Genomic DNA, 25,196 nt, shown 5'->3' on the forward strand with positions numbered 1-25,196 from the left:
GATCCTCTTTAAAGTCAAAGTACCATAATTCCATTGTAAATGAGTAAGATGATAAATGCCTTTTAAGCCTACTTATATGATCTGAAGAAGTATCAAGAGCTAAAAAGAAAAATAACATTTATAAAACACTTTTCGAGACACTTATGTGAACATTATCAATTTCTATCCTCCCTAAAAGATAGTGAGTTAGAGCAGGTAGTATTATCCTTTTGGTCAGTTTAAAAAAAAAAAACAAAAAAACCAAAAAAACAAAAAACTGAGACTGGCCATATTTGAATTGTTTAGGGTGGGGTTTCTCAACCATGGGACTTTTGACATTTTGGACTGGAGAATTCTTTGTTGCGCAGGGCAGTCCCGTGCATCATAGTATATTCAGCAGCAACCTCAGCCTCTACCCATCAGATGCTGTTTGTTCCCCCACTCCCCCCTGTGACAACTAAAAGTGTTTCCAGACATTCTTGCCCCATCGAGGCCTCATGAATGCTATTTGAGCAAAGACCTGAGTTAAGTGAAGGAGCCAGCTGTGCAGAGAGCCTGGAGAAGAGCCTTCTGGGCAGAGGGAGTAGCAGATACAAAGGCTCTGAGGTTGGACCCATTTAGTGTGTTCAGAGGACCAGTAAGAAGGTCAATGTGGCTGAAGTGGAGTTGTATTATTCCCACTTTGCCTCCTAGTCCCCACGATCGAGCACTTGCCTTAGATGAAATCTTTCCTTTGCTTAGGTGCATGTTCAATATTTAACAGGTGTCAGACTGAGACATTTTTAGAAGACAACAAATCTCAGATGTCTGACTTTGAGGGAGAAGGGAGTCACCCCAAGGTTGAGGAGAGAGACTTGATACAAATTGCAGCTGACACAGTACGCAGGGGCATACTTGCAGTCAATGCTTACTGACTTCTGCTACACACCCACGTTCATGTTACCTCATTTTTGCATTTGTGCATCGATAACCAAACAAAAGGCGAGGCCTGGGCATTTGGCAACTTCATTTGTATGTGGAGTCAACCATGGGGTGCATTCGGATTATTTCTTTTCTTCTGCATTTCTTAATCTCTCTCTTGAGAGCAGTCACCTTGTTAACTAACCTGGTGCCTTGCACATGGACTATGGTGAGTAAAATATGTTTTTATCACCCTCAAAATAAGAGCCAAATGCTACTTTATCCATTAAAAATGAGATTCACTTGTCTATGTGGCATTGTGGCCAGGTTTTTAAAAAATACCTGGTTTGGGGGCATTCCCGCTAACATTCTTACCAACTTTGAGACAGTGCTCAGAGCAAGTGCACTGAGCTAAATCGAGATGAAAGAGGCAATAACCTGCTACCTAGTAGAATGGCTTTTGCAGCCTGATGTTAAAGGTTTCAGGATTTGAAGGTTAATCTGCAGCAGCAGAAGGAAACTGTTAGTACTTCCGCTAGTCTGAAATTGGCATCCCAGAAACCAGCCCTTTCTAATAAACAGAGAAACAAACTCCAGTGAATCCCACATGTCAAGCCTAGACCTAAGGGAAATTACTCTGTGGACTTCTGTCTGAATCCACTAAAAAACTCATACTCCAGTCGCTGACATTGTCATTAAAGAAAAGGGAAACGTGAAATAATCCTAGCCTCAGAAATCTCTACCATTAACAGAAGGCCTTCTTTTTCCTGAAAAGATAGAGTACGTGAAGGCCACATCTCTATTTTTAAAATAAAGCAAGAGAAGTAACATTTATGGAGCACACACAACATTCCATGTACTACACTAGGTGACTTAAATATGTTGTTAAATACTTTATAGAGGAGGAAACTGCAGATAAAAGTATCAAGTGACTTGCCCAAGGTCATGTAAGTAATAAAGAGTACAACTGGCATTTGCGAATGGATCTTCTCAGTGCTAAAGCTGCTACTGCAATACTCTGTAAAAGACATTTATAAATTCGAAGTTAAGGAAGAAAGTATTGAATTATTCCCTAAGCTAATATCTTAATTATATAATTAATTGTTAAACTGTGCATTTTTTCAAGCTATTCATACTCCCCTCTTATCCAGATACTCTGAAATGGCTATTTTGTATTTCCTGGACCTGGTCTCATTCTCACATATATATTAGTCGTGGTTACAATATACAGTTTTTAAGACTTTCTCATTAGAAGATATGGTGTGATGAAAAAGGTGGCTTAAATGATGAAAGATGATTGAAGAGTTTTTTGCGGCTCCCCTTGGAATGAATAACACATGGCCATTTATGTCACAGTGTTTCCTTCTACCTGAGCCTGGTAATTTCCAGGGATCATCTTAGTTAAATTAGTTTTTAATTCCAAAATATTGTTGCTGGAAATGTTCCCACTGGTCAATTCATATCTCCTGAATAATAGGATTTGAGCCAAAATTGAAAAGTGCTAATAAAGTAAATGAGGAATATCTGCCATATAACCTTTGGAAACAAACTTTTTTTTTTTCATAAAGAGTTTTACAAGTGTAAGAAGTTGTTACTGCAATGCATGTGTCTGACATTCCTGAGAAACAGAGGTACTCTTCAGAACATTCTCCAGCTAACTTGAGGTCTCCCTCGCCAAACCTTTTAGACATGGACTGAGGGCTGTTTTATTCTATGTGCTCATTTTGTGCATCTCTTTCTGCCACATTTTGAGTAATAAGGGAGGCTTCCTGCTTGTTAATTTTTCTGACGTACTCATGTTGTACAGAATGTAGGAAAAAGTGAGTCTTACTCACTATTTCTTCCTTATACTCAAAGTATATAGAGAGAGCCATTAATAAAGGTGGAAAAAGGAATGCTAGAGGGGCCTTCAAAATGGCTGTGTGGGCCATGCCTGGTGGCTCACACCCGTAATCCTAGCACTTAGGGAGGCCAAGGCAGGTGGATCACCTGAGGTCAGGAGTTCAAGACCAGCCTGGCCAACATGGTGAAACCTGTCTCTACTAAAAATACAAAAAATTAGCCGGGTGTGGTGGTACATGCCTGTAGTCCCAGCTACTGGGGAGGCTGAGGCTGGAGAATAGCTTGAACTCAGGAGGTGGAGGCTGCAGTGATCACGCCATTGCACTCTAGCCTGGGTGGCAGAGCAAGACTCCATCTCAAAAAAAAAAAAAAAAATCGCAGTGTGTGGAGATGCCCAGCATTTGCCTCCTCCACAAAAAATAGAGGACAAAACAACAGGTAGATAATCCCACACTGAAGGAGCGTCTTTGTGAGAACACTGAAACTCAGCAGGGAAGTGATAGTGGAGCTCTGAGTCAGAGAAGGAGAGAGAAGCGAAGCAGCCAGCCCAGCTGGGATCAGTTCAGAGCCAGGAAAAACTCCCCAGTGCAGAGAAAAGGTGAGAGATCCCCAGCAGTTCATGTTCCCACCAGGGACTCCTGCAATCCTAGTTACAGAAGAGCTCCTCAGGTTTTGCAGGTCCTGAGACTAGTATAGAGAGCTACCATGCAACAGCAGTGTTCCAGAGAGGGAGTCCACACTAGATCCCACATCTCTCCAAAGACCCAAGCAACTGTAGCATGATGCCATTTTGAGATCCCAGCTCTCAGCAGACTATATCCTGCCCTGAGACCCAAAAACCCCTGCATCTCCACATTCCGGGAGCCCCACTGCCATCCCCTCATGTCCACCCAGAAAACGGCATGTCACAGTTTTCTGGGTGGACATGAGGAGCTAGTGGTGCATCCAGATCTTCAGCACTCTATCACACATGATGTCCCTACTCCTTGGGAAACAGGCAATGCAGGGTACACCAGAAAGGCTGCCCCTGTGACAAAGGAAACTGAAGTGGGCACTTCCAAAAACATCGGAACTGACTGCCTGAAGCCAATGCCACTGATAACAACCCTGCCTCCTGCAGTAGCAGGGCTGTTGTGCACCTGTACATGCCTTCAAGGGGTCTTGGGACTGGCCCTGCCAGATGTCCTTTTGAAACCTGAGGATAGATCTCCCCTGCCTATCACCACCCCTGCTAGTGCCCATGTGTACCATTCACGAGCTAGAAAGTCACCCAGCCCCACCCACTGATGTCAATACCTGCATACACCATTGCAGGCCTGAGGACGGCATCATCTCACCTGCCACTGCCTGCACTTGTTGTACAAGGGGCTGGGAATAGACTTGTCCCACCTGCCACCATTGGCATCTGCACTTGCCGTCCAGGGGCATGAGAATAGACCCCTTTTGCCTGCTGCCACCACGTGCATGTGCCTACTGAAGGATCTGGGGACTGGCCTGCCCAGCCTGCAACCACCACAGACACCCACACACATGTGCCACTTGGGGGCCTGGGGACTGGTCCACTCAGCCAGACTCCACCACCACCGGTGCCTATGTGTGCCCCTCAGGGTTCCAAGAATTGGTTCACTGCCCCTGTTACCACCACTGATACCACACATGCCACCCAGATGCTTGAGGACCCTCTGTCATCCAAGCCTACCTCTGCCACTGTCAGTACCCAAGCACACCACCTGGAGGCCTAAGGACAAGCTCACTCATACTCACTACCACCAGAAGTGGTATATGCTGCCAGGGACCCAAAGATGCATAACCAGCCTGCTGCCATGATTATTAAGTTTTTGAAGACTAGTCCAACTGGGATCCCTGTCTCAAGCAAAGCCTCACCACAGCTTTCACTAATAACTTCAGCCTAAGCCACTGACAGCATAACTTACAGACACCATTCATTCTAATTAAAACTGAAGAAATCATATAGAGATCACACTACTGCACCTACCCAGAATCAAAGCCAAAGCATCCTACTCAATCAACACTATAGATGCATGTAGAAGAAAAAATCTTTCCCTATGGTAGCCAAGACATAAAATAAGAAAAATCCACTATTACACCAGATGTGCAGATAACAATGTAAGTTCAAGAAACATTAAAAAGCAAGAAAACCTGACACCTCCAAAGGAACACAATAATTCACCATACAAGAGCTTAACAAGGTCAGGCGTGGTGGCTCATGCCTGTAATCCCAGCACTTTGGAAGGCTGAGGTGGGTGGATCACGAGGTCAGAAGTTCAAGACCAGCCTGACCAACGTGGTGACACCCCATCTCTACTAAAAATACAAAAATTAGCCAGGCCTGGTGGTGTGTGGCTATAATCCCAGCTATTCAGGAGGCTGAGGCAAGAGAATTGCTTGAACCCAGGAGGTGGAGGTTGCAGTGAGCCGAGATTGCACCACTGCACTCCAGCCTGGGCAAAAGAGTGAGACTCTGTCACAAAAAAAAAAAAAAAAAAAAAAAGAAAAAGCTTAACAAAAAAGAAATCTATGAAATGCCTGAAAAAGAATTCAAAATAAAGTCAGTGAGACATAAAAGAAAAAACAATACAAAGAATTCAGAAAAAATTCATAATCTGAATAAGAAATGTAACATATATATTTTATATATATATATATCAAAATGTATCAGCAGAAATCCTGGAGCTGAAGAATTTATTGAATAAAATAAAAACAGAAAGCTTTAACAGTAGACAAAATCAAGAAGAAGAAAGAACTTCTGAACTTGAAGACAGGTTTTTTTTTGTTTTGTTTTATTTTTAAATAACCCAGTTAGACAAAAAAGAAAAAGAAAACAGTGAAAAAAGTCTACCTGACATATGGGACACCTTGAATATTAGAATTTAGGGAGTTCCCAAAGGAGCTGGACAAAGGCATAGAAATCCTATTTAATCATGTAATAGCTAAAAACTTCAATTTTTACAAAAGGTGTAAGCATCAAATAGAAGCTCAAAAACCCCCAAATGGATTCAACCCAACAAAGTCTTCTCTAAGGCTTATTATAGTCAAATTGTCAAAAGACAGAGTGAGAATTCTAAAAAGAAAAAGTCACATATGAGGGAATTCCTCATCAAACTAACAGGAGATTTCTCCATATAAACCTTACAGGCCAGGAGAGAATGGGATGATACATTCAAAGTTAAGAAAGAAAAATAAAAAACTGCAGCCAAGAATACTCTACCTAGCAAATCTATTATTCCAAAGTAAAAGAGAAATATTTCTCAGAAAAGCAAAAACTGAGGAAATTCGTTATCACAAGACCAATCCGCCAAGAAATTCTTAAAGATGTCTTACATCTGGAAGCAAGAGCATGATATCTACCATCATGAAAACATATAAAAGTATAAAACTCACTGCTAGAGCAGATACATAAATCAAAAAGAGAAAGAAGTCCAACATCACCACTACAGAAAACCACCAAACTGCAAAAATAATAAGAGGGGAAGAATGGAACAAAGTGTATCCAAAACCAGAAAACAACTAATAAAATGACAGGAATGATTTCTATCAATAAAAACCTTGAATGCAAATGGATTCAACTTTCCACTGAAAACATATAGACTGGTTGAATGGATTAAAATTAATAATAACTATATGCTACCTACAAGAAACTCACTTCACCTGGATAGACACATTTAGATTGCAAGTGAAGGAATAGAAAAAGGGATTTCATGCAAATGGAAACCAAAAGAAGCAGGGGTAGCTTTTCTTATATCAGATAAAACACACTTTAAATCAAAAACTGTAAAAAGAGACAAAGAAGATCATTATATAATTACAAAAGGATCAATTCAGCAAGAGTATATAATAATTCTAAATATACAAGCACCCAAAACCAGAGTATCTAGGTAATATATATATAAAGCAAATATTATTAGATCTAAAGAGAAAGATAGACTCCTATACAGTAATAGTTGGGGACTTCAACACTGCTCTCAGCGTTGGAAAGATCATTTGCACAGAAAACAAAGACATCAGATTTAAATAGTATTTCAGACATAATGGACCTAACAGATGTTTACAGAACATTTCATGCAACAACTGGGTAATACACATTTTTCTCAACTATACATAGAACATTATCCAGGATAGACCATTTGTTAGGTCACAAAACAAGTCTCAACAATTGTTTTTTAAAAATCAAACATATCTTGTATCTCCTCAGACTGCAATGAAAAAAATAGAAGTTAACAACAGCAGGAACTTTGGAAACTGTGCAAATACATGGAAATTAAACAACATGTTTCTGGATGATCATTAGGTCAATAAAGAAATTAAGAAAATCAAAAACATTTTTGAAACAATGGAAAATGGAAACACAACATACCTAAACCTATGCGATACAGGAAAAGGAGCACTAAGAGGAAAGTTTATAGCAATAAGCACCTACATCAAAGAAAGTGGAAGGATTTCTAATAAACAACCTCAAGATACACAACCTCAAGAAAAGCAGGAATAAAACAATCCCAAAATTAGTAGAAGGAAAACAAATAATAAAGATCACGATAGAACTAAACAAAATAGAAAGTAAGAAAAAATACAAAGGATTAATAAAGTAAAAAATCTGATTTTTGGTGAGATAAAATGGATAAAGCACTACCTAGACTAACCAAGAAGAAAAGAGAGAGGACTCAAATAATTAAAATTAGAAAGAAACAAAGGAAACATTACAACTGATCCGGCACAAATGCAAGGATAAAGACTATTATAAACAATCAAACTCTAACAAATTGGAAAATCTAGAGGAAATGGATAAATTACTGGACACATAAAACGAACAAAGATTGAACCAGGAAGATACAGAAAACAATAATGAGTAATGAAATTGAATCAGTAATTAAAAATCTTCTAACAAAGATGAGCCCAGGACGAGATGCCTTTACTGCAGAATTCAACCAAACTTACAAAGAACTAACACTAATTCTTCTTAAACTGTTCCCAAAAATCAAAGAGAAAGGAATCCTTTCTAACTCATTTTATGAGGGCAGCATTACCCTGATTTCAAAACCAGACAAGGACACAAGAAAAATAGCAAACGACAGGCCAATATTTCTAATGAACATAGACTCGAAAATCCTCAACAAAATACTAGTAAACCAAATGTAACATGTCAAAAAAAATACACATAATCAAGTGGAATTTATCCCAGGGATTACAAGGATGGTTCAATATATGCAAATCAATAAATGCAGTACAGTACATCAACAGAATGAAGGACAAAAACTATATAATCCTCTCAAGAAATGCAGGAAAAGTGTTTGATAAAATTCAACATCCCTTTATGATAAGAACTCCCAACAAATTAGGCATAGAAGGAACGTACCTTGACATACTAAAGGCCATATATGACAAACCCACAGCTATCCTCATGCTGAATGGGGAAAAGCTGAAAGCCTTTCCTGTAAGGACTGAAAAAAGACAAGGATGCCCACTTTCACTGCTCTGATTCAACATAGTACTGGAAGTTCTAGCAAGCACATTCAGTCAGGAGGAAGAAATTAAAAGGTATCCAAATTGGAAAAGAGGAATTCAAATTGTCCCTTTTCACATAGAATGATCTTATATGTAGAAAAACCTAAATACTCCACCAGAAAACTCTTAAAAATGACAAACGAATTCAGTAAAATTTTTGTACAAAAATTAGAAGTATTTCTAAACACCAATAAAAAACTAGCTGAAAAAGAAAGAAAGCAGTCCCATTTATAATTGCTACCAATAAAAAATGAAATAAAATACCCAGGAACAAATTTAACCAAGGAGGTAAAAGAGCTCTGCAAGAAAAACTATAAAACACTGATGAAAGAAATTGAAGAGAAAATAAGCAAATGGAAAATCATCCCTGATCATAGACAGGAAGAATTAATATTGTTAAAATGACCATATTACCCAAACTAATCTATAGATTTAATATAATCCCTATCAAAATACCAATGACACTCTTCACAAAAGTACAAAAAACAATCTCTCAAAATTTGTGTGTAACCACAAAAGACTCTGAATAGCCAAACAAATACTGAGCAAAAAGAACAAAGCTTGAGGCATCATACTACTTGATCTCAAAATATACTACAAAGCTGTAATAACCCAAATAGCATGACATTCCTATAAAAATGGACACATAGACCAGTGTAGTAGAATAGAGAATCCCAAAATGGATCAGCATATTTGCAGCCAACAGATTTTAAAAATATTATGTGCACTCCATAAATATGTACAATTGTGTATCAATGAAAATTTTTTAAAAACATAAACATAAATAAAAATAAAGGTAAATCTTTTAAGACTCTTCTAGAAGCATGTAGACTACAAAACTAACAAGAAGCACCCTACTTTAATTTCTAATTGGCTGCAGTAATTGTAAATTCTTACCAAACTACGCCCAACATGTTTTCATTTCATTAAGCAGTTATATTATCAGTACCTGTGGTAGTCCCATTCCTAGCAAGATCAAGATTACCCTGAGCTCTTTGTGGTTGTGACATAACTCATTTTTATATAGCCACATTTTCATCTTGAGCCTGGCATCCCATTCTGGGAGGGATCCTAAAAAATTTTTTAACTTATTGCTTGAGAACTCCTGATACTGTTCTATAATTGGGTTTCCCTGTCATTGGAAGTAGAGGTGACTGTCAGTCTGTGACAATGATGGCTATTGTTACCACAAAGCCTAAGAAAAGTCTTATGTCCTCTAAAAAAGAGAGAGAATGATTGCATGTCTTTAAGGAGTGTGTGATGGATATAGAGATTGTGTAACATGTATGAATCCTTTTTGAAAGTTACTTTTAATTCATAGTCATTCTCACTTGCATTTTGGTAAACATCTCTTTGTAGAAACTACATCTGGGGATAAACTTCTCTAGTATTTTATTAGTTGGAGTTCTCCAGAGTTACATCATTCATAGAATACATATGTGTATGTGAGTGTATGGATTTTTATCATAAGGAATTGGCTCATGTGGTTAGGGAGGCTGACAAAATCCCACATCTGCAATCCGCAACCTGGAGACTCAGGAGAGCTGATGGCGTAGTTCCAGTCTAAGTCCAAATGCCTAAGACCGGCAAAAATCAATATTTCGATTCCAGTCTCAAGGCAGGAAAAAATCCTCCCCTGCTCAAAGACAGTCAGCTTTATTTACCTATTTTAAATGATAAAATTAAATAGTATAGATATTTACTATGTACAACATGATTTTTTTTAAAATTATTGTACTTTAAGTTCTGGGATACATGTGCAGAACATGCAGGTTTGTTACACAGGTATACACGTGCCATGATGGTTTGCTGCACCCATCAACCCATCATCTACATTAGGTATTTCTCCTAACGCTATACCTATCCTAGCCCCCACCACCCGACAGGCCCTGGTGTGTGATGTTCCCCTCCCTGTGTCCATGTGTTCTCATTGTTCAACTCCCACTTATTAGTGAGAACATGTGGTGTTTGGTTTTCTGTTCTTGTGTTAGTTTGCTGGGAAGGATGGTTTCCAGCTTCATCCGTGTCCCTGGAAACGACATGAACTCATCCTTTTTTATGGCTGCATGGTATTCCATGGTGTATATGTGCCACATTTTCTTTATCCAGTCTATCATTGATGGGCATTTGGGTTGATTCCAAGTCTTTGCTATTGTAAACAGTGCCGCAATAAATATACATGTGCATGTGTCTTTATAGTAGAATGATTTATAATCCTTTGGGTATATACCCAGTAATGAGATTGCTGGGTCAAATGGTATTTCTGGTTCTAGATCCTTGAGGAATTGCCACACTGTCTTCCACAATGGTTGAAACAACATGATGTTTTGATATATTTATGCATTGGAGAATGGCTGAATCAAGCTAATTAACATATCTATTACTTCAGATACTTAGTTTTCAGGGTGAGAACACTTGAAATCTATTAGCAATGTTGACCATACAATAAATTGTTGTTAAATATAGTCATTATGTACAATGGATCTCTTGAATTTACTTTACCTGTCTAACCCAGAATAATGTTTAACCAAATCTCTTGGCACCCCTTTGCCTAATCAACTTGACACGTAAAATGAGCCATCACAGCCACTATCCCAAATAAGGTTTAATAAATGGTTATGATTGGGTTCCCTATGGATTTTTAATCTTCACTGTTACCAGGCTATCTGCCCTTCTTGCCGAGGGAATTATCCCAACTCTGGATCCCTGAAACTTCTCAGACTATTAATGATTCCCTTTTTAAAGGATGGATTGGCTGGTAGGAAGGCTGTGGGTAATACCTGGCATGGTAGTTAAAAGAGCAAAGGGAGCGAATTAAGTCCTTTTAACCAATTTTGGTCTCTCAGTATTTAATGATTTGTTGATTTCCAGTTAAAATTATTAAACGACTATTTTACCCAGGGAAGAAAGCAGCCTCAATTTTGGCAAATTAAAACAATCTCTTCTGCTTTCATTTTCTTCAGTAGGTTGTAATATTGAGTGAGTTCTAATTTTATTCATCTTCTGCTAGGAAATGTCTAAGACAAATTTTCTGGCACACTCCCTTTCACATCTTTATACCTGTCTCTCACGGCCCTCATCCCACATCCTCTTGACACTGGAAGCTCCACTATGGGTCCTCTTTTCTTTTCCTCTTAGACAAGCCTCTCAGAGCATATCAAATCAAGTAAGTGCTAAATTAGCATGGCAGAGTGTCACTGCCATAGGAAATCAGAGAAGGTAGTTTGAAGAGGAAGCAAGAAGGGAATAAATGTGGGAGCTGGGACCTGGAGGATGGATGGGGCCAGCAGTCACTATAGGGCTGCTGTTGAACATTTACAGTGTTCCAGGCACCACACGAAGCAAATCAAATGTGCGTGCATACAAATAACCTTCCAAGAGAGATACTGTGAGTACATTTTCACACATGAAGAAAGACCCAGAAAAGATTCTTTGACTAGTAAGTGATGGGACCCGGACTCAAAAAACTCTTTTTTTTAATCCCTCTCCTATTTTTTTTTTTTTTTTTTTTGAGGGCTCTAACACTCACACCTATGGTTTGAACTTTTGGATTCCAAAACCTATGGTCTAAACAATAGTGTCTATGGATTTTGCTAGGTAAAGGAAGGAGGGAATACATTCCCAAAAAAATTATTTAAGTTTAACAAAATCACAGGATCTATTATAAGCCAGTTCTTTACTAGAAAGTTATTTTTGGAATTTATTCTGAGGCATGAATTCATCAGAGTTTGTTTCCAAACTTTCATGGAAGTCTTAGAATATAAAATGTAAATCAGCTCCCGTCATTCCCCTGCTTAACGTATTCCATTGGTGTCTAGTCACACAAATAATAAAAAATCCAAATTTCTCATGGTATCTTCTTCAAGATGCTCTATTGATCCTTCTTCCTTCCCACTTCTCTGAATTCATCTCCTATTCCTCCCTACCTTGTGTGGAGGGGGTGTGATTCAACTCTGATCACATTGGCTGATACCATTCTTGGTGATCCTCAAATGTACCATACTCATTCTCCTTGTACTCAGACCTTCCCAGGCCTGGCTTCCTCACTTCATCTGGGATTCTTAGAGACAACTTCTTGGACCTCCAGTCTTAAGTATATCCTACCCTCTCTCTTCCTACTCTGCCTCATTCTTCTTTAGGGCACTTTATAGCTCTGCCTGTGTGATGCTCTGGGAAAAGTGGGGAGGAGAGAAAGTCATGTCTTTCTTCACTGAGCAATCAGGAGTCTCCACAGGTGCAGTGATTTCCCATGTGGTATCCACCGTTCTGTTCTGAGAACACGTGGGTGAAATATGGGAAGGATATTAGAGCTTACAAGTGCAAGCAAGAGAACAGCAATAGATGTCTCCTCTGGACCACTACTGCTTTTCTTCAGTTAAGGCTAAACATAATTGCATAAATTGGTGACACATCTGAAAGACTGGGAGTGTGTCTGATGCCATCTTTTGGAAGGCCAATTTGGACATTATAACTTGAGGAGATGGCCAAATTAACAGGTAAGACAGCACTAGTGCCAGGTGTATGCATACTAGCTTTCATATTTCTGAACTTATCCCTGGAAACCTTTCTCACAAGTATCAAAACGGCACTGGGCCCTTTGAAATTGTGACTTGAAGTCTCATAAAATACACTGTCATGTACAACTGACAACTTTTCCAAATGAAAATAGAAGACAGGACAGGTGGCTCCCTTGGGGTATATACCCCATGAAGGAATCTATTCTGGGAGGGATTTTCACAGTGTGTATTGTTAATATCACTCAGGCCAGCATCTTAATCAGACTTTACTGATGGGAAGCACTCACCCAGCAGCAGGGATTGTGATGATAGGAATTTAATCTGAATACTTGGCATAGGCCTAATCATATTTCATTTATTTTCTTTTATGTGTCTTCTTAAGATAAATGAGTCTCCTCCTTTATCAACAATAACTCAGGATTTATAAGCTCACATTTTTCACCTAGGACAGGGAATGTAGCAACTTGCGCTTTATTATCCATCTCTCATTTTCTTCCCGTCAAACCATCGATAAATTCCCCACCAATGTCTCTTTTTAAAGGTTGCTTACAAGTTTCTGTTTCAGAACAATGTGCTGGCGTTGGTTTTTATCCCTAAGTCCTTTCTGAATCTAAGTGCTCATTGAAAGTGATTTGCAAGAATTTTTCCAAGAATTTCTTTAGCAAAACTACAATTCACCCAAGAGGGCCTAAATATAGCCTGTATGAGTTGTGGGCGTCAGTTCCTGACAACAGCCTACATGAGTTGTTATCCAGGTAGCATCTTATTCCTGTGCATCATAGAATAGAATTCTTTTACAAGTACAAATGACCTTAATGTTTCTTCTGTCCAACTACCTATTATGGGTGAGATGAAACAGATTCAAATAAGATAGGTTTGTCTGTGTTTGACCTGACAGCCAGAGGAACTGTTGAGAACAGAAGTGCTATATTCTTCCTGTAATTCCGTGGAATGTGCTTATAATTTCTCAGAAACATCCCTTAAGGATGATCTTTAATGTATAGAAGTATACAGCAATTCCCATGCTGACCTAACTGTTTTCTTAGATGGCCAGCAGGCAGAGTACTGGTCTGCGTAAGTAGTATCTAGGGTTTGTTAACTTTTAAGCCAGACTCGACTGTTCGTGGGAGCTGTAATTGTGATTCTTTTTGGCTAATAGAGACTTTTCATCTGTAAGTCAAAATGTACTATCTGTCTTCTCTGAGTCGGGGATTATGACATGAGATTGGGATAAAACAGATAGCTGTAATACTTGCCCCACCCTGCTGGAAGATTGCAGTGTAGACAAAGAAAAATAATAGGAGAATATAGCCAAATATGCAGTGGTTCTTAAAGCATCAACTCTGAGTTGACTCTGAATTGCTTGTTTTTCACTAGCCAAACCAATCATATGTAGGGAAATATAGTCCTACACGTGCCCAAAGAAATAAAGAGCAGCAAAGTGCTTAAAATGGTGACTGCTTTGTCATCTGTATCCCTGAGTGACTACCCTGTTAACCCTCCATGGGCATGTAGCTTGAGTGAAAAACAAATGTTTGTTCTTCAAAGCCACCGAGATTTATGTTGTCTGTTAGCGTAGTATATCCTAACCTCTTTTGACTGATCAGCATGGATTGTCTGATTTAATCCTCAATTTAGAAGTTAGAATTGTCTTGACTACCTAAATGTTCATATGAAGAGCATGAGCCTTAGAAAGCGTACCAGGAAGTGGTGGAAGCAGCACTCTAACCCTTGCAGTCTGGTTCCAAAGCTTATATTCTTAGCCAGGATATCAAAATGCTGTCCCTCGTTTTCTTTCTCACTCTCCTGCACACTCTGTGTGTGTGTGTGTGTGTGTGTGTGTGTGTTCTACTGTTATTGAGGAAAGATGGTTTCTAAAGAGAATCAAGGAAGACTTCCCAAAGAAATTGATAGCTAAGCTCTAAAGGAAAAGTAGAAACTAGGCAATTCAGTAGTAAAGAAAATTATACTTATTCCCCTTCTGTGTTGAGGCACGGGTAATCCCCGTTGTTTGATTTACTCACACCCAGAAAAAGTGTAGAGCAAAGAATTCCTGTTTATACATTACTGTTGGAAACCATGAAATATGGAAAGTGTTCAAATACAATGGCCTTGAATCTGTAAATCATTAAAAGCAACCTTATGAGATTTTATAAAACAGATGAGAAATTACAGTTTTGATCCACTGAGGCAGCAAAGCAATTTGACAGTTACATATGTATAAGGCTCTCTAGCTCGCTCACTTGTGCGCATGCTTTCTCTCTCTGTCTCACACACACACACACACATGCACACAGAAAATGATCTAACCAATATATGAGCTTTAGCATTATGGTAACTAGAGAGTAAAAAGGAAAAGAAAGAAAACTATATATTAACATCATTGGCCAAAGAAAGACAATATGAACGAAGTTGAGATTACATACCAAATGAGAAAAAGGATCAGCAGCTGTGACCCAGACACTGATGGGGTCATCTGGTCCTCTCCCTTGCTGTTGGGTTAATCATGTAGGACTGATGATGTCACCATTTATAATGCTCCCTAGAAAAGAAAGCCAGTAGCTGCCTCAGTAGCCTGTCACACAGTCTAATTGCCTTGATCACAAAACATTCTCTGTGTCTTATTCAGCTCTGGTTTGCTTCACTCTAGACACCCTTCATCAAGTTGGACTTTAATGGAAACAGAACGTTGCCCAGCATGTTCCTTTAGTAAACCCACACAAAGTGTGGACAAATAACAGTCATGTTTTACCCTCTTTAACCTACTACCTCTTTCCCTATGCACATATCTCTAAACCAGTTCTCTTTATGGATTCAGGGAATTCCAAAGCACATCATGGCATGTCTCTTGAACTGGATTGCTTTTTTTCTGTGAACGTCATGTTTCTCTTACAAAAAAAAACGAAACAAAACACCTCGTTAGGGTTATATTTGTATGCTGTAAGATTGACTCATTTTAAGTATGCAACTGAGTGATTTTTAGTAAATTTGCTTTTATGCAGCTACCACCACAATCTGATTTTAGAGCATTTCCGTCACCTCAGTAAAATCCCTTGAATCCATTTATAGTTTTCTCCCATTCCCACTCTCAGCCCTAGACAACCACTAATCTACTTTCTGTCTCTATAGATTTTCTTTTCTGGACAACACATAAATGAGATCACGCAATATGTGGTCTTTTATGTCTGTCTGCTTTCAGTTATCATAATTTTTGAGGTTTGTCCATGTTATAGCATGTACCTGTATTTCATTTCTTTTGATTGCTAAATAGTATTCCATTGCATGAATATAGAATATTTTACTTATCCATTCATCAGTTAATAGGCATTTAGGTGGTTTCCACATTTTGGCTCTGATGAATTATGTTGCTGTGAACATTTATGTGTAAGTGTTTGTGTGGACATACATTTTTATTTATATTGGGCAGAGAGCCCAGAGTGGAATTGCTGGATCATATGGTAACTCTGTGTTTAAATTCTTAACAGGCAGGCCCTTTTCCAAAGTGACTGCAACATTTTATGTTCCCCTTAGTGGTATATGAGAGTGCATGATATTTCCAGGTTCTTGCCATCATGTGTGCTACGTGTGTGTGTGTGTGTGTGTGTGTGTGTTTTGGAAACTCCCAGAAGGAAGGAATGCAATCTGCAACTCTTCTTGCCTTTTCATCTAGTGTTTAGCGCAGGGCTGGGCACACAGTAGAAGCTTAACAATGTAGCATGGCATGTGATGGTTAAGGAATTTTGTTTTGGAGTTAGACTGTCAGGTTCTGTAAGCATTTGTTTTCTCTACTGTTAAATGGGGCTAATAGTGCCAACCCTTTTTAGTTACAATGAGGGTTAATGAATACATTGCAGACCATGTGCTTTGTCTAATGTATATGGAAATGGTAGCTTTTGTTACTCATGTTTTAAAATTCACATGGATGAGCACTTTCTGAACAATCTCTAGTTTAGCCATTTTCTTTTTTTCTCTTGCAATTAGATATTTAGGTATAGGCAATGTAGTGAGCCCCCAAGATGAAATAATAAGTAGCACCTTATTTCTCATCTCAAGAAATTTGAAGTTTAGTGACTGAGGACATAGATATAAATGGACAATTACAATGTATGTGATATAAGATATGAGCAGAAATATGAGATGAAAGATATGATATGAAAAATCCCATATGATCCAGAAAGGATATCTAATCATAACCAAAGGACTGCAGAGAGGAGCAGAAGCGTTGGGAAGAGTATTGCTGGCCAAGGGAAGGGCATGAAACATTTACAAAGATTCAAAAAGGGAAGGGGTTTGGAAAAATTGTGAGCATGTTCTGTGACGGAGTGAAGGGAGACTGGTAAGAGACAAAGATGGAGAAGTGAGCAGGTGCAGTCATGAAGTGTGCTAAAGATTACATTAAGAAGTTTGTTCTTTTCTTTTGTTACTATCGTTCTATTAAGTGTTAATGTCTGAGGAGCTACGAAGAAGATGTTTCAGTATTCCAAAGGTAGAAGTGACCATTTATAAAGAGAAGAAAGCTAGAGCAGTCTCAAACTTTATAATAGTCGAATACAGTATTTCTCAACTTAAAAAAAAAAAATTAACCCTCCCCTCCCCCAGAGAATGTTTAGACATTTTTCCCTATTTGTCACCCCATGAAATGTCAATATTAAAGATATACTGCATATGTACTTTATATGTAAACATATTTATGCCTTCTAAATCAAAAGAGTAAAAATTTTGTATGCCTCCAACCCCCCAATAATTAATTTTTGTCCACTGGGGGCTGTATCCCCCTGGTTGGAAATACATACTCTAATAAATTGGAATCTGATGTAGGAACAGGTATAGATGTTAACATTTTTGTCATTCACCACACTACCTTTCAAAATGCGACTATTTGGAATGAATAAATTCTGTCACTCTACAGATATTTTCTGAGCACATAATAATTGCCAAGCCATTTTTTAGGAACTGAGACTACAGCAGTGAATAAAACAGTCAAAAATCCCACCCCTCATGAAGATTACATTCTACTGCAACCTGTATATAATTGTTTCACTCTTGGATCCAAACTAAGTAATGCCCGCCATTAAAACTGCTCCAGCAAGAGATCGTCTTGAAACTTGTTTGTTAAAACAGGTCTTGGCATTCTTTCAAGCCTGAAAATGTGCTGACAGAATTAAAAACCCGTCCGATGCTGATGCAGGGGGAATATCAAAGGAGCAAGAAAATAGCACTTTTTTTCTGTTAATAGATTTTATTAGTGGGAAAAACTGTTTTACACACCTATCAAAATATCAAAAATTGCACAATAGGGCTGCAACCTACTCATCTAACAACAACCAACGTTTGCCTTTTTCTGAATAAACATATGCACTCTGGGTGTTTTTCATCAGTCTTTAGTCTGCACACATCCCTAGGAGTCCTGGGCATGGGGCGGATCCTGGAACAGATCAGAAATGCCTTTTCAGCATTGTCCAGTGGAATGTGAAAAATAGCACTTTCTTAAAATCAACATAATAGCAATTTCCATCCCCATCCCACAAGACCCAATAGGAAGTCCACATCACTCAGAGTTTTGCAGACATCCTGGTATCTTACCCTGCACCAGTGGGAAGGCCTCGGGAGCACTAGTCGCTGCCCTGCATTGGCCATGCTGAGAGAACGGTGGCACCACCTACATGATCCCTGGAGGTCCAAATGTTCTGCCTCTCCTGGAGAAGGGAAACTTTGGTGAGGCTGGAGTGCTATAGCCATTTCCTTTGGAAGCCTTAACCCCTCCTCGGGACACTGGCAGGAAAATGGTCTCTAGAATTCATGGGAGGCACAGATCTTTTGTCTACCACCCCCCACCCATCCCAGTGGGAGAATATCTCCTCCTCTTCTTGCCTCCTTTCCCAGCACATCTAGCACAGTTCATTCAATGAGATTCAATGAGATTACAAAAGACAGGAAACCCCACTACTGTTAGGCTACTGCTGTTTCATTCTCAAAATCTCTAAGCTAAGTAATGACAAAGCCCAAGAACCTGTTTGAAATGGTGACAAAGGGAGTCAGGGGCAGGAGATAAGAGGAAAGAAACAAGTTATATGGAAAGAACCAATATTTCAGTCTATTGCGCTGCTACTCTGAATTCTCTTTATTCTGTACTCATCTTCTATAAAAAACTATTAAAACAACTAACCAATCTAGGCCAGATAAAGAATGAAGAGCAAATGCCATAGTCCTTGGACCAGCCCAGAGGGTAATTCCCCAGATTCCGCCTACATGTGCCCTCTTCCCCGGCCCCTAGCCTCTGCCTTTTCTGAAAGTTCTAACTGAGGGCTTAGGGGAGACTCTAAATTAGACTGAGAAGCTAATAGGATTTGCTCTTGTGTTTTTGAAAACTCCTATTCTGAGTTGAGTACCGCACCTGGTATGGGAATAGTCACTGGTGATCCTGCAATGAGGAGGGCTTTCCGAATTCTTGTCTTCACTGGGATTACAGTGGGAGCCTGGCCTCCTCCTTCTGTCTCAGATGTACTTTACAGACTTCAGGATCATCATTCAGTCAAGACCTGCTATCCCCCTAATGGGCTACTATAATTTTCATGCTTACCTTAAAGAAAATTAGTTTCACCATTTAAAGAGGAAAGTAAAATATTGTCTGTTTTTCTAATTACTGTTTCTAATTATTCTAGAAATGATATTCTTTCTCTTTTTTTTTTTTTTTATTGGTTTGTTTTTTGGGACGGAGTCTTGCTCTGTCACCCAGGCTGGAGTGCAGTGGCACAATATTGGCTCAATATTGGCTCACTGCAAACTCTGCCTCCTGTGTTCACGCCATTCTCCTGCCTCAGCCTCCCGAGTAGCTGGGACTACAGGCACCCACCACCACCCCTGGCTAACTTTTTGTATTTTTAGTAGAGACAGGGTTTCATCGTGTTAGCCAGGATAGTCTCGATCTCCTGACCTCGTGATCCGCCCTCAGCCTCCCAAAGTGCTGGGATTACAGACGTGAGCCACCGTGCCCAGCCCTCCCTCTTTAATTTTTTGGAGAGAGGATTTTGCTGTTGCCCAGGCTGGAGTGCATTGACGTAATCATAGCTCCCATTCCTGAGCTCAAGTGATCTTCCTGCCACAGCCTCCGGAGTAGCTGGGACTACAGGCATATGCTAACATAACCAACTAATTTTTATTTTTATTTTTATTTTTTAGAGATGGTATCTTGCTATGCTGCCCAGTTTGCTCTTAAACTCCTGGCCTCAAGAAATCTTCCTGCCTCAGCCTCCCAAATTGCTGTAATTACAAGCATGAACCATCAGGCCTGGTCCAATTCTCAATCTTCTAAATACCTCTTTTACATCTTATTGGGAGAGAAGTTGTAATTCATAATTGACCTCAAACTCCAATCTTAATAATACCCAAAACTTCTTATGCAGTAAAAGATGAAATGTTTTTTAGTAAAGCTCATATCAGGGTACTTTGATGGGTTTCCAATCCAGCCTCATTGTTCCAAAGCTAGAAAGGAGACTATAAATGTGGGAACATATTATTTAGTTGGCTACTCTAATCAGTTTTGTGCTATATTTTGGAAATAGAGACCAGTAACAAAAATTCACACTATTTGATAGACCTTTCCCACCAAATACCATTAGGCAGACCTAGAGACAGGGAAGTAGGCTAGAAAAGTGGAACTGATCATAAGCAAGAATAGGAAATCCTGTAAGTGGAAAAATGATAGGGATTTGGCATGTTTGGGGTGAGTTAGCTGCCATGAGATGTATGTGAGGAAAGATTAAATTACTTATTGCAAGAGTTACTTGGCTCGGATTAGATTTATATTTCTTGAACTGTGGTCATTTCTGTACCTCCTTCACTGTTTTTATTTGGCTGGGTACCTCCTCTGTTATAAACGGTCTTACAGGATGGGATTTGGAGGGGCCTTCTCTTTTTGTAACTCGTCATGGCACACAGCACATGATTATACACACAGTGGGCCCTCCAAAAATAGCAGAAGATTCCTTTTGGTTATGTCTGGGGGTGGGTGAATGTTGGGTTGTAGTTAGGATCCCCTAGACTCTGGGAAGGTGTAATAAAAGTATCTATCATAAAAATGAATGGTGTTAGGCTTAGTATTAAGGATGGTTCTATCTATTAATATCACTGGCTGCAGTTGCCCAGTAAGCTAAAATCAAAGTGACATTAATAAGAAACCCAGAAGTAACCATAAGGGTATTACTTTTGTGTATATTGAGGATTGGGTTACCCTTAGCTATTATCCTAATGACTACGAATATAAAGTCTGAATTGGAAAGAGTTGAGTTCAAATTCCTAGTTCTGTCATTAGCTAGCTGTATAATTTTGAGCAAGTTACTTACTAACAAATTTTCTCACTTGTAAAAGAAGGAAAATAATAACTATCTCATAAGAACATTGAATAGATGACATGGGATAATTTATATATAGCACTTGGTACATGAGGTATAGTGTACATTCTAGGTAAGTGTTGATTTTTAAAATAAATCACCAAAGAAAACTTCATTTTTTGTTACTTAAGAGTTTTTTTTTTTAATTACTATTGGTGTTTCTAGACGATTTTAGAAAATGAGAACATACAGGCCAGGCATGGTGGCTCATGCCTGTAATTCCAGCACTTTGGGAGGCTGAGGCGGGTGGATCACCTGAGATCATGAGTTTGAGACCAGCCTGGCCAACATGGTGAAACCTCATCACTACTAAGAATGCAAAAATTAGCCAGGCATGGTGGTGGGCACCTGTAATCTCAGCTACTCAGGAGGCTGAGGCAGGAGAATCGCTTGAACCTGGAAGGCGGAGGTTGCAGTGAGCCGAGATCACACCGTTGCAGTGAACCGAGATCACGCCATTGCACTCCAGCCTGGGCGACAAGAGCAAAAAAGCTCTGTCTCAAAAAAAAAAAAAAAAAAAATTATAAAGTACAGATAAGCAAAAAGAGGAAAGTAGAAAGCACTCATAATTCAGACATACAAAGTTATTAAATATTAACATTTGAGTGTATTTTCCCCTAGAATTTTTCTCCAATAAAATTTCCTTGAGAATTTTTTGTTATATGTACATGAGTATATGTGGGTGTGTGTGTGTGTGTGTGTATATATATATATTTATATATATAATATATCAATGTGTATATATATTAAACAGTTATTTTTCAGTGGGCTCATTATATATTTCCTCAACTGATTGTTTCAGGCAATAATGCATCATGAATATTTGCCTGCACTCTTACATATTCCTCTGCAAGAACTACATCATAGTCCCTTATAGTGTGTTCAATTATTATAACATGCAACTTTACATAGTTTTTATTTTTTCTCTTATTAATTGACATGGTGACGAACAACTCTAAAGCTAAATACTTTCACATTTACACAGTTATTTCCTTGTGATGAAATCCAAGAAGTAACATAATAATTTTCAGTAACAATGAAGGAACTGAGGTAAATCATGAAAAGCACAGAGTATAGTAAGTCAGTCATCAATAAATGTTAAGGAAAGGGGATATATGTATGTAGTGTAAGAAAAGAAGGAGTTGTTTGGAATAGACTTGCTATAATACCCCAAATATAATCTTTTATTTAAGAATGTTTAGGAGTTCTTGTTTGTTTAGTAATCATATCATGCATGTAATCATATGTGTGTAAACATATCAATGTCTTCTGACCTCAATGGGGAAAAATGTCAACATAGCATGCAGACAGATGAAGCAGCGTAGTCAGTTTATCGAAGTCAGGTTTAATATGTGTTTCTGTGAAAAGGTTTGCCTCTCCAGCGATCAGAAATGATGACTAATAATGCAAAACAAGAGCTAATCCATCTGTCTATTTTGGGAGGGTTCGAGGTGCCTTTGGACATCCGCATTGCCGTCTTTCCCTTTGTTGCAGGTTCCACCTGCTGCAGGTGAGACACATGCCGTGTCCCCCAGCCTGTTGCCTCTCACACTGGATTTGATTGCCCAGTCGGGTTCTCTTGGCAGAGCTGTCTCCATGAGTGCCAGAATAGAAATACACAGATGGCATGGAGGAACAATTTTGACCTGCAGGATCTGTTCTGATCCACAGGCTGAAGTGCATTTATGAAGACAGGATGGGGAAAAGTACCCATTTTCCACTTGGTCCTTCAACCCCCTGTGTGGCATCCATACTGAACGTGTTGAGGTATACAGCACAATGGCAATGGCAGACAGAAGAAGTTGCAGGAGGCTGAAATAACATAGATAACATAGTGAGGTAGGTTGGGTGGAGACCGTGCAAACTAGAGACTGTATGGTATGTCCAGGCAGAGGTGGCTGCTGCTCACCTCAGTGGATGCTGGCAACGTAACAGCAGGCCCAGCATGGCCATTCCTGTTTCACTGGAGAAACTAGAAACCTGTATTTTTCATTCATATATTTTGCTTTTTAAATGTTATTAGAAAACAGAGGAATACATAAGAAATAACAAAGCGTGTTCATAGTATGTGTGTATATACACCAAACACACACACACACACACACACCCCTGGGAGGAGAAAAAACACAGTGGAGCGATGAAAATAGAAATTTGACTTCTTTGAATATTTGTTATTTTGTAGATTTGACTTTGGTGCCACATACATAGTTTACATAAAACAAAATTGGACTTTAAAAAAACAGTCATGAAAAAATGAGAAGAAAAATTGAAACAATTCATCGTCACTGGGTATCATGTTAACAGCATAACCCCACGGAAAGGAATTATTTCAAGTGACTTTGAAATTCCACAGTTTGACTGTATTTTCCTAGTAGAATATACTTTAAAGATTTTTAAAAACTGACAAATTTTACATTGTTTTTTATTAACCATAATGTTAGTACAATAGCGACATTGGTGTTCTGAAACTCTTCTGTGTGTGTTGTGAGTTAAATGAATAATCATGTTGGTATTATTCAGAAAAGGGATTTTTGGTATGAAAGAAAAGTAGTAACATTATAAAATCCATGAGATAAAATGGAAATCTTCGAGTCTTGAATTTGAGTTAAAGTTTCATGTTAAATCATGTTATTTTTACTAAACACACACACACACGCAGACACACACACACACCCCTTATTTTCCAGTTCTGTCCACAGAAACAAAGGCTCATCCAGTAACAGTCAGTATCCAAAGCTCCCAGTTGTGGTTTCTAAATACCATTTCCCACTGAAAAGAACCAGAGCTTCTTACTAAAAATGGCTGATTGCAGTCCTGGGGAAGGACTGTAGGATCACCCTGTAACATCTCATACAGAAGCAAGAGGGCCACCGAAGACTACGTGGCTATATTAAAAAGGTGCAGCAGTCAACTGGAAAAAAACCCTTGACTGAAGTAGAGAAATTAGAAAGTTATAGGGATAATAATTGGGCTAGAATGAAACAAATGAAAATGTTTATAGTCGTAGTTAAAAAGTAAAAACCTCATTGGTTTGGAAGATACTAGGTGGAAGATGTTAGATAGCCAATTCAGTATTTTAAATATCAACATAAAGGAGGGAAAATCCAATTCTGTCAATTCCTCTATAAACTAAAATTTAGAGTCAGCAAATAGTTGATGAGATGAACTTTCTCGGGCTAGCATTCCCAGCTAGTAAATTAAGAACAATAGAATTAGGATATAACCAGTTTGAAGCCTCTAGTGAAATCATGGGTCCTCTAGGCGAAGACTACATTGGCTGATAACCTCATGGCAAAAATTGTTATGTGCCTACCGATAGAAGAATATCCCATGAAGTAAGTAAAAAAATGCCCCTCACTCCACCTCAAAGATGTTCATGTATAATCTCAGAACCCATGAATGTATTATATTACATGGAAAAGGGGAATTGAGATTGCAGATAGAATTACAATTACTGATCAGGTGATCTTAAAATGGGGAGATTATCCTGGGTTATCCAGACGTGCCCAGTGAAATCGCAAGGGTCCTTGAGAATGGAAGAAGGATGCAGAAGATTCAGTGTCAAGAGTGGTTTTACATGAGAAAAACTCAATCAGCCACTGCTGACTTTGAAGATGGAAGTGAGGCCATGAGCCCGGGAGCCAGAAAGATCAAGGAAATTGATTCTCCATTTAGAGCCTCCAGAAAGGGACATAGCCCCTTTGACACCTTGATTTTAGCCTATTGTGTCCTGGTCAGACTTCTAACACACAGAACTGTAAGATTTGTGTTGTTTTAAATGTAAATTTATGTTGTTTTAAACCACTAATTTGTGTTATTTGTTACTGTAACAATAGAAAACTAATATACCCCATTTCCTAGGATATATTCTTTCTAGAAAATTGCACCTGAATCTGATCAAGCCTCTTGATGTAACTACCAATTTACAGGAAACATAATGAATAGAGGAACACATTATATGAAATTATGGGAATGTTCAGCAAAATCTAAACTCTGGGAAATTCTATCTTTAAAATGACATTTATCAAATAAAGTATATGTGTATATA

General features: G+C 38.7%; 1 protein-coding gene across 18 annotated transcripts in view; it reads left to right on the forward strand.

Annotated features, from left to right (window-relative positions):
• The window catches only part of SGCD (sarcoglycan delta), a 1,054,463-nt gene that overhangs the window by 771,272 nt on the left and 257,995 nt on the right, over positions 1-25,196 (forward strand). The window lies entirely within an intron of this gene.

The sequence above is a fragment of the Pongo abelii genome, chromosome 4 (assembly GCF_028885655.2).
Source record: "Pongo abelii isolate AG06213 chromosome 4, NHGRI_mPonAbe1-v2.0_pri, whole genome shotgun sequence".
Classification (NCBI taxonomy): Eukaryota; Metazoa; Chordata; class Mammalia; order Primates; family Hominidae; genus Pongo; species Pongo abelii.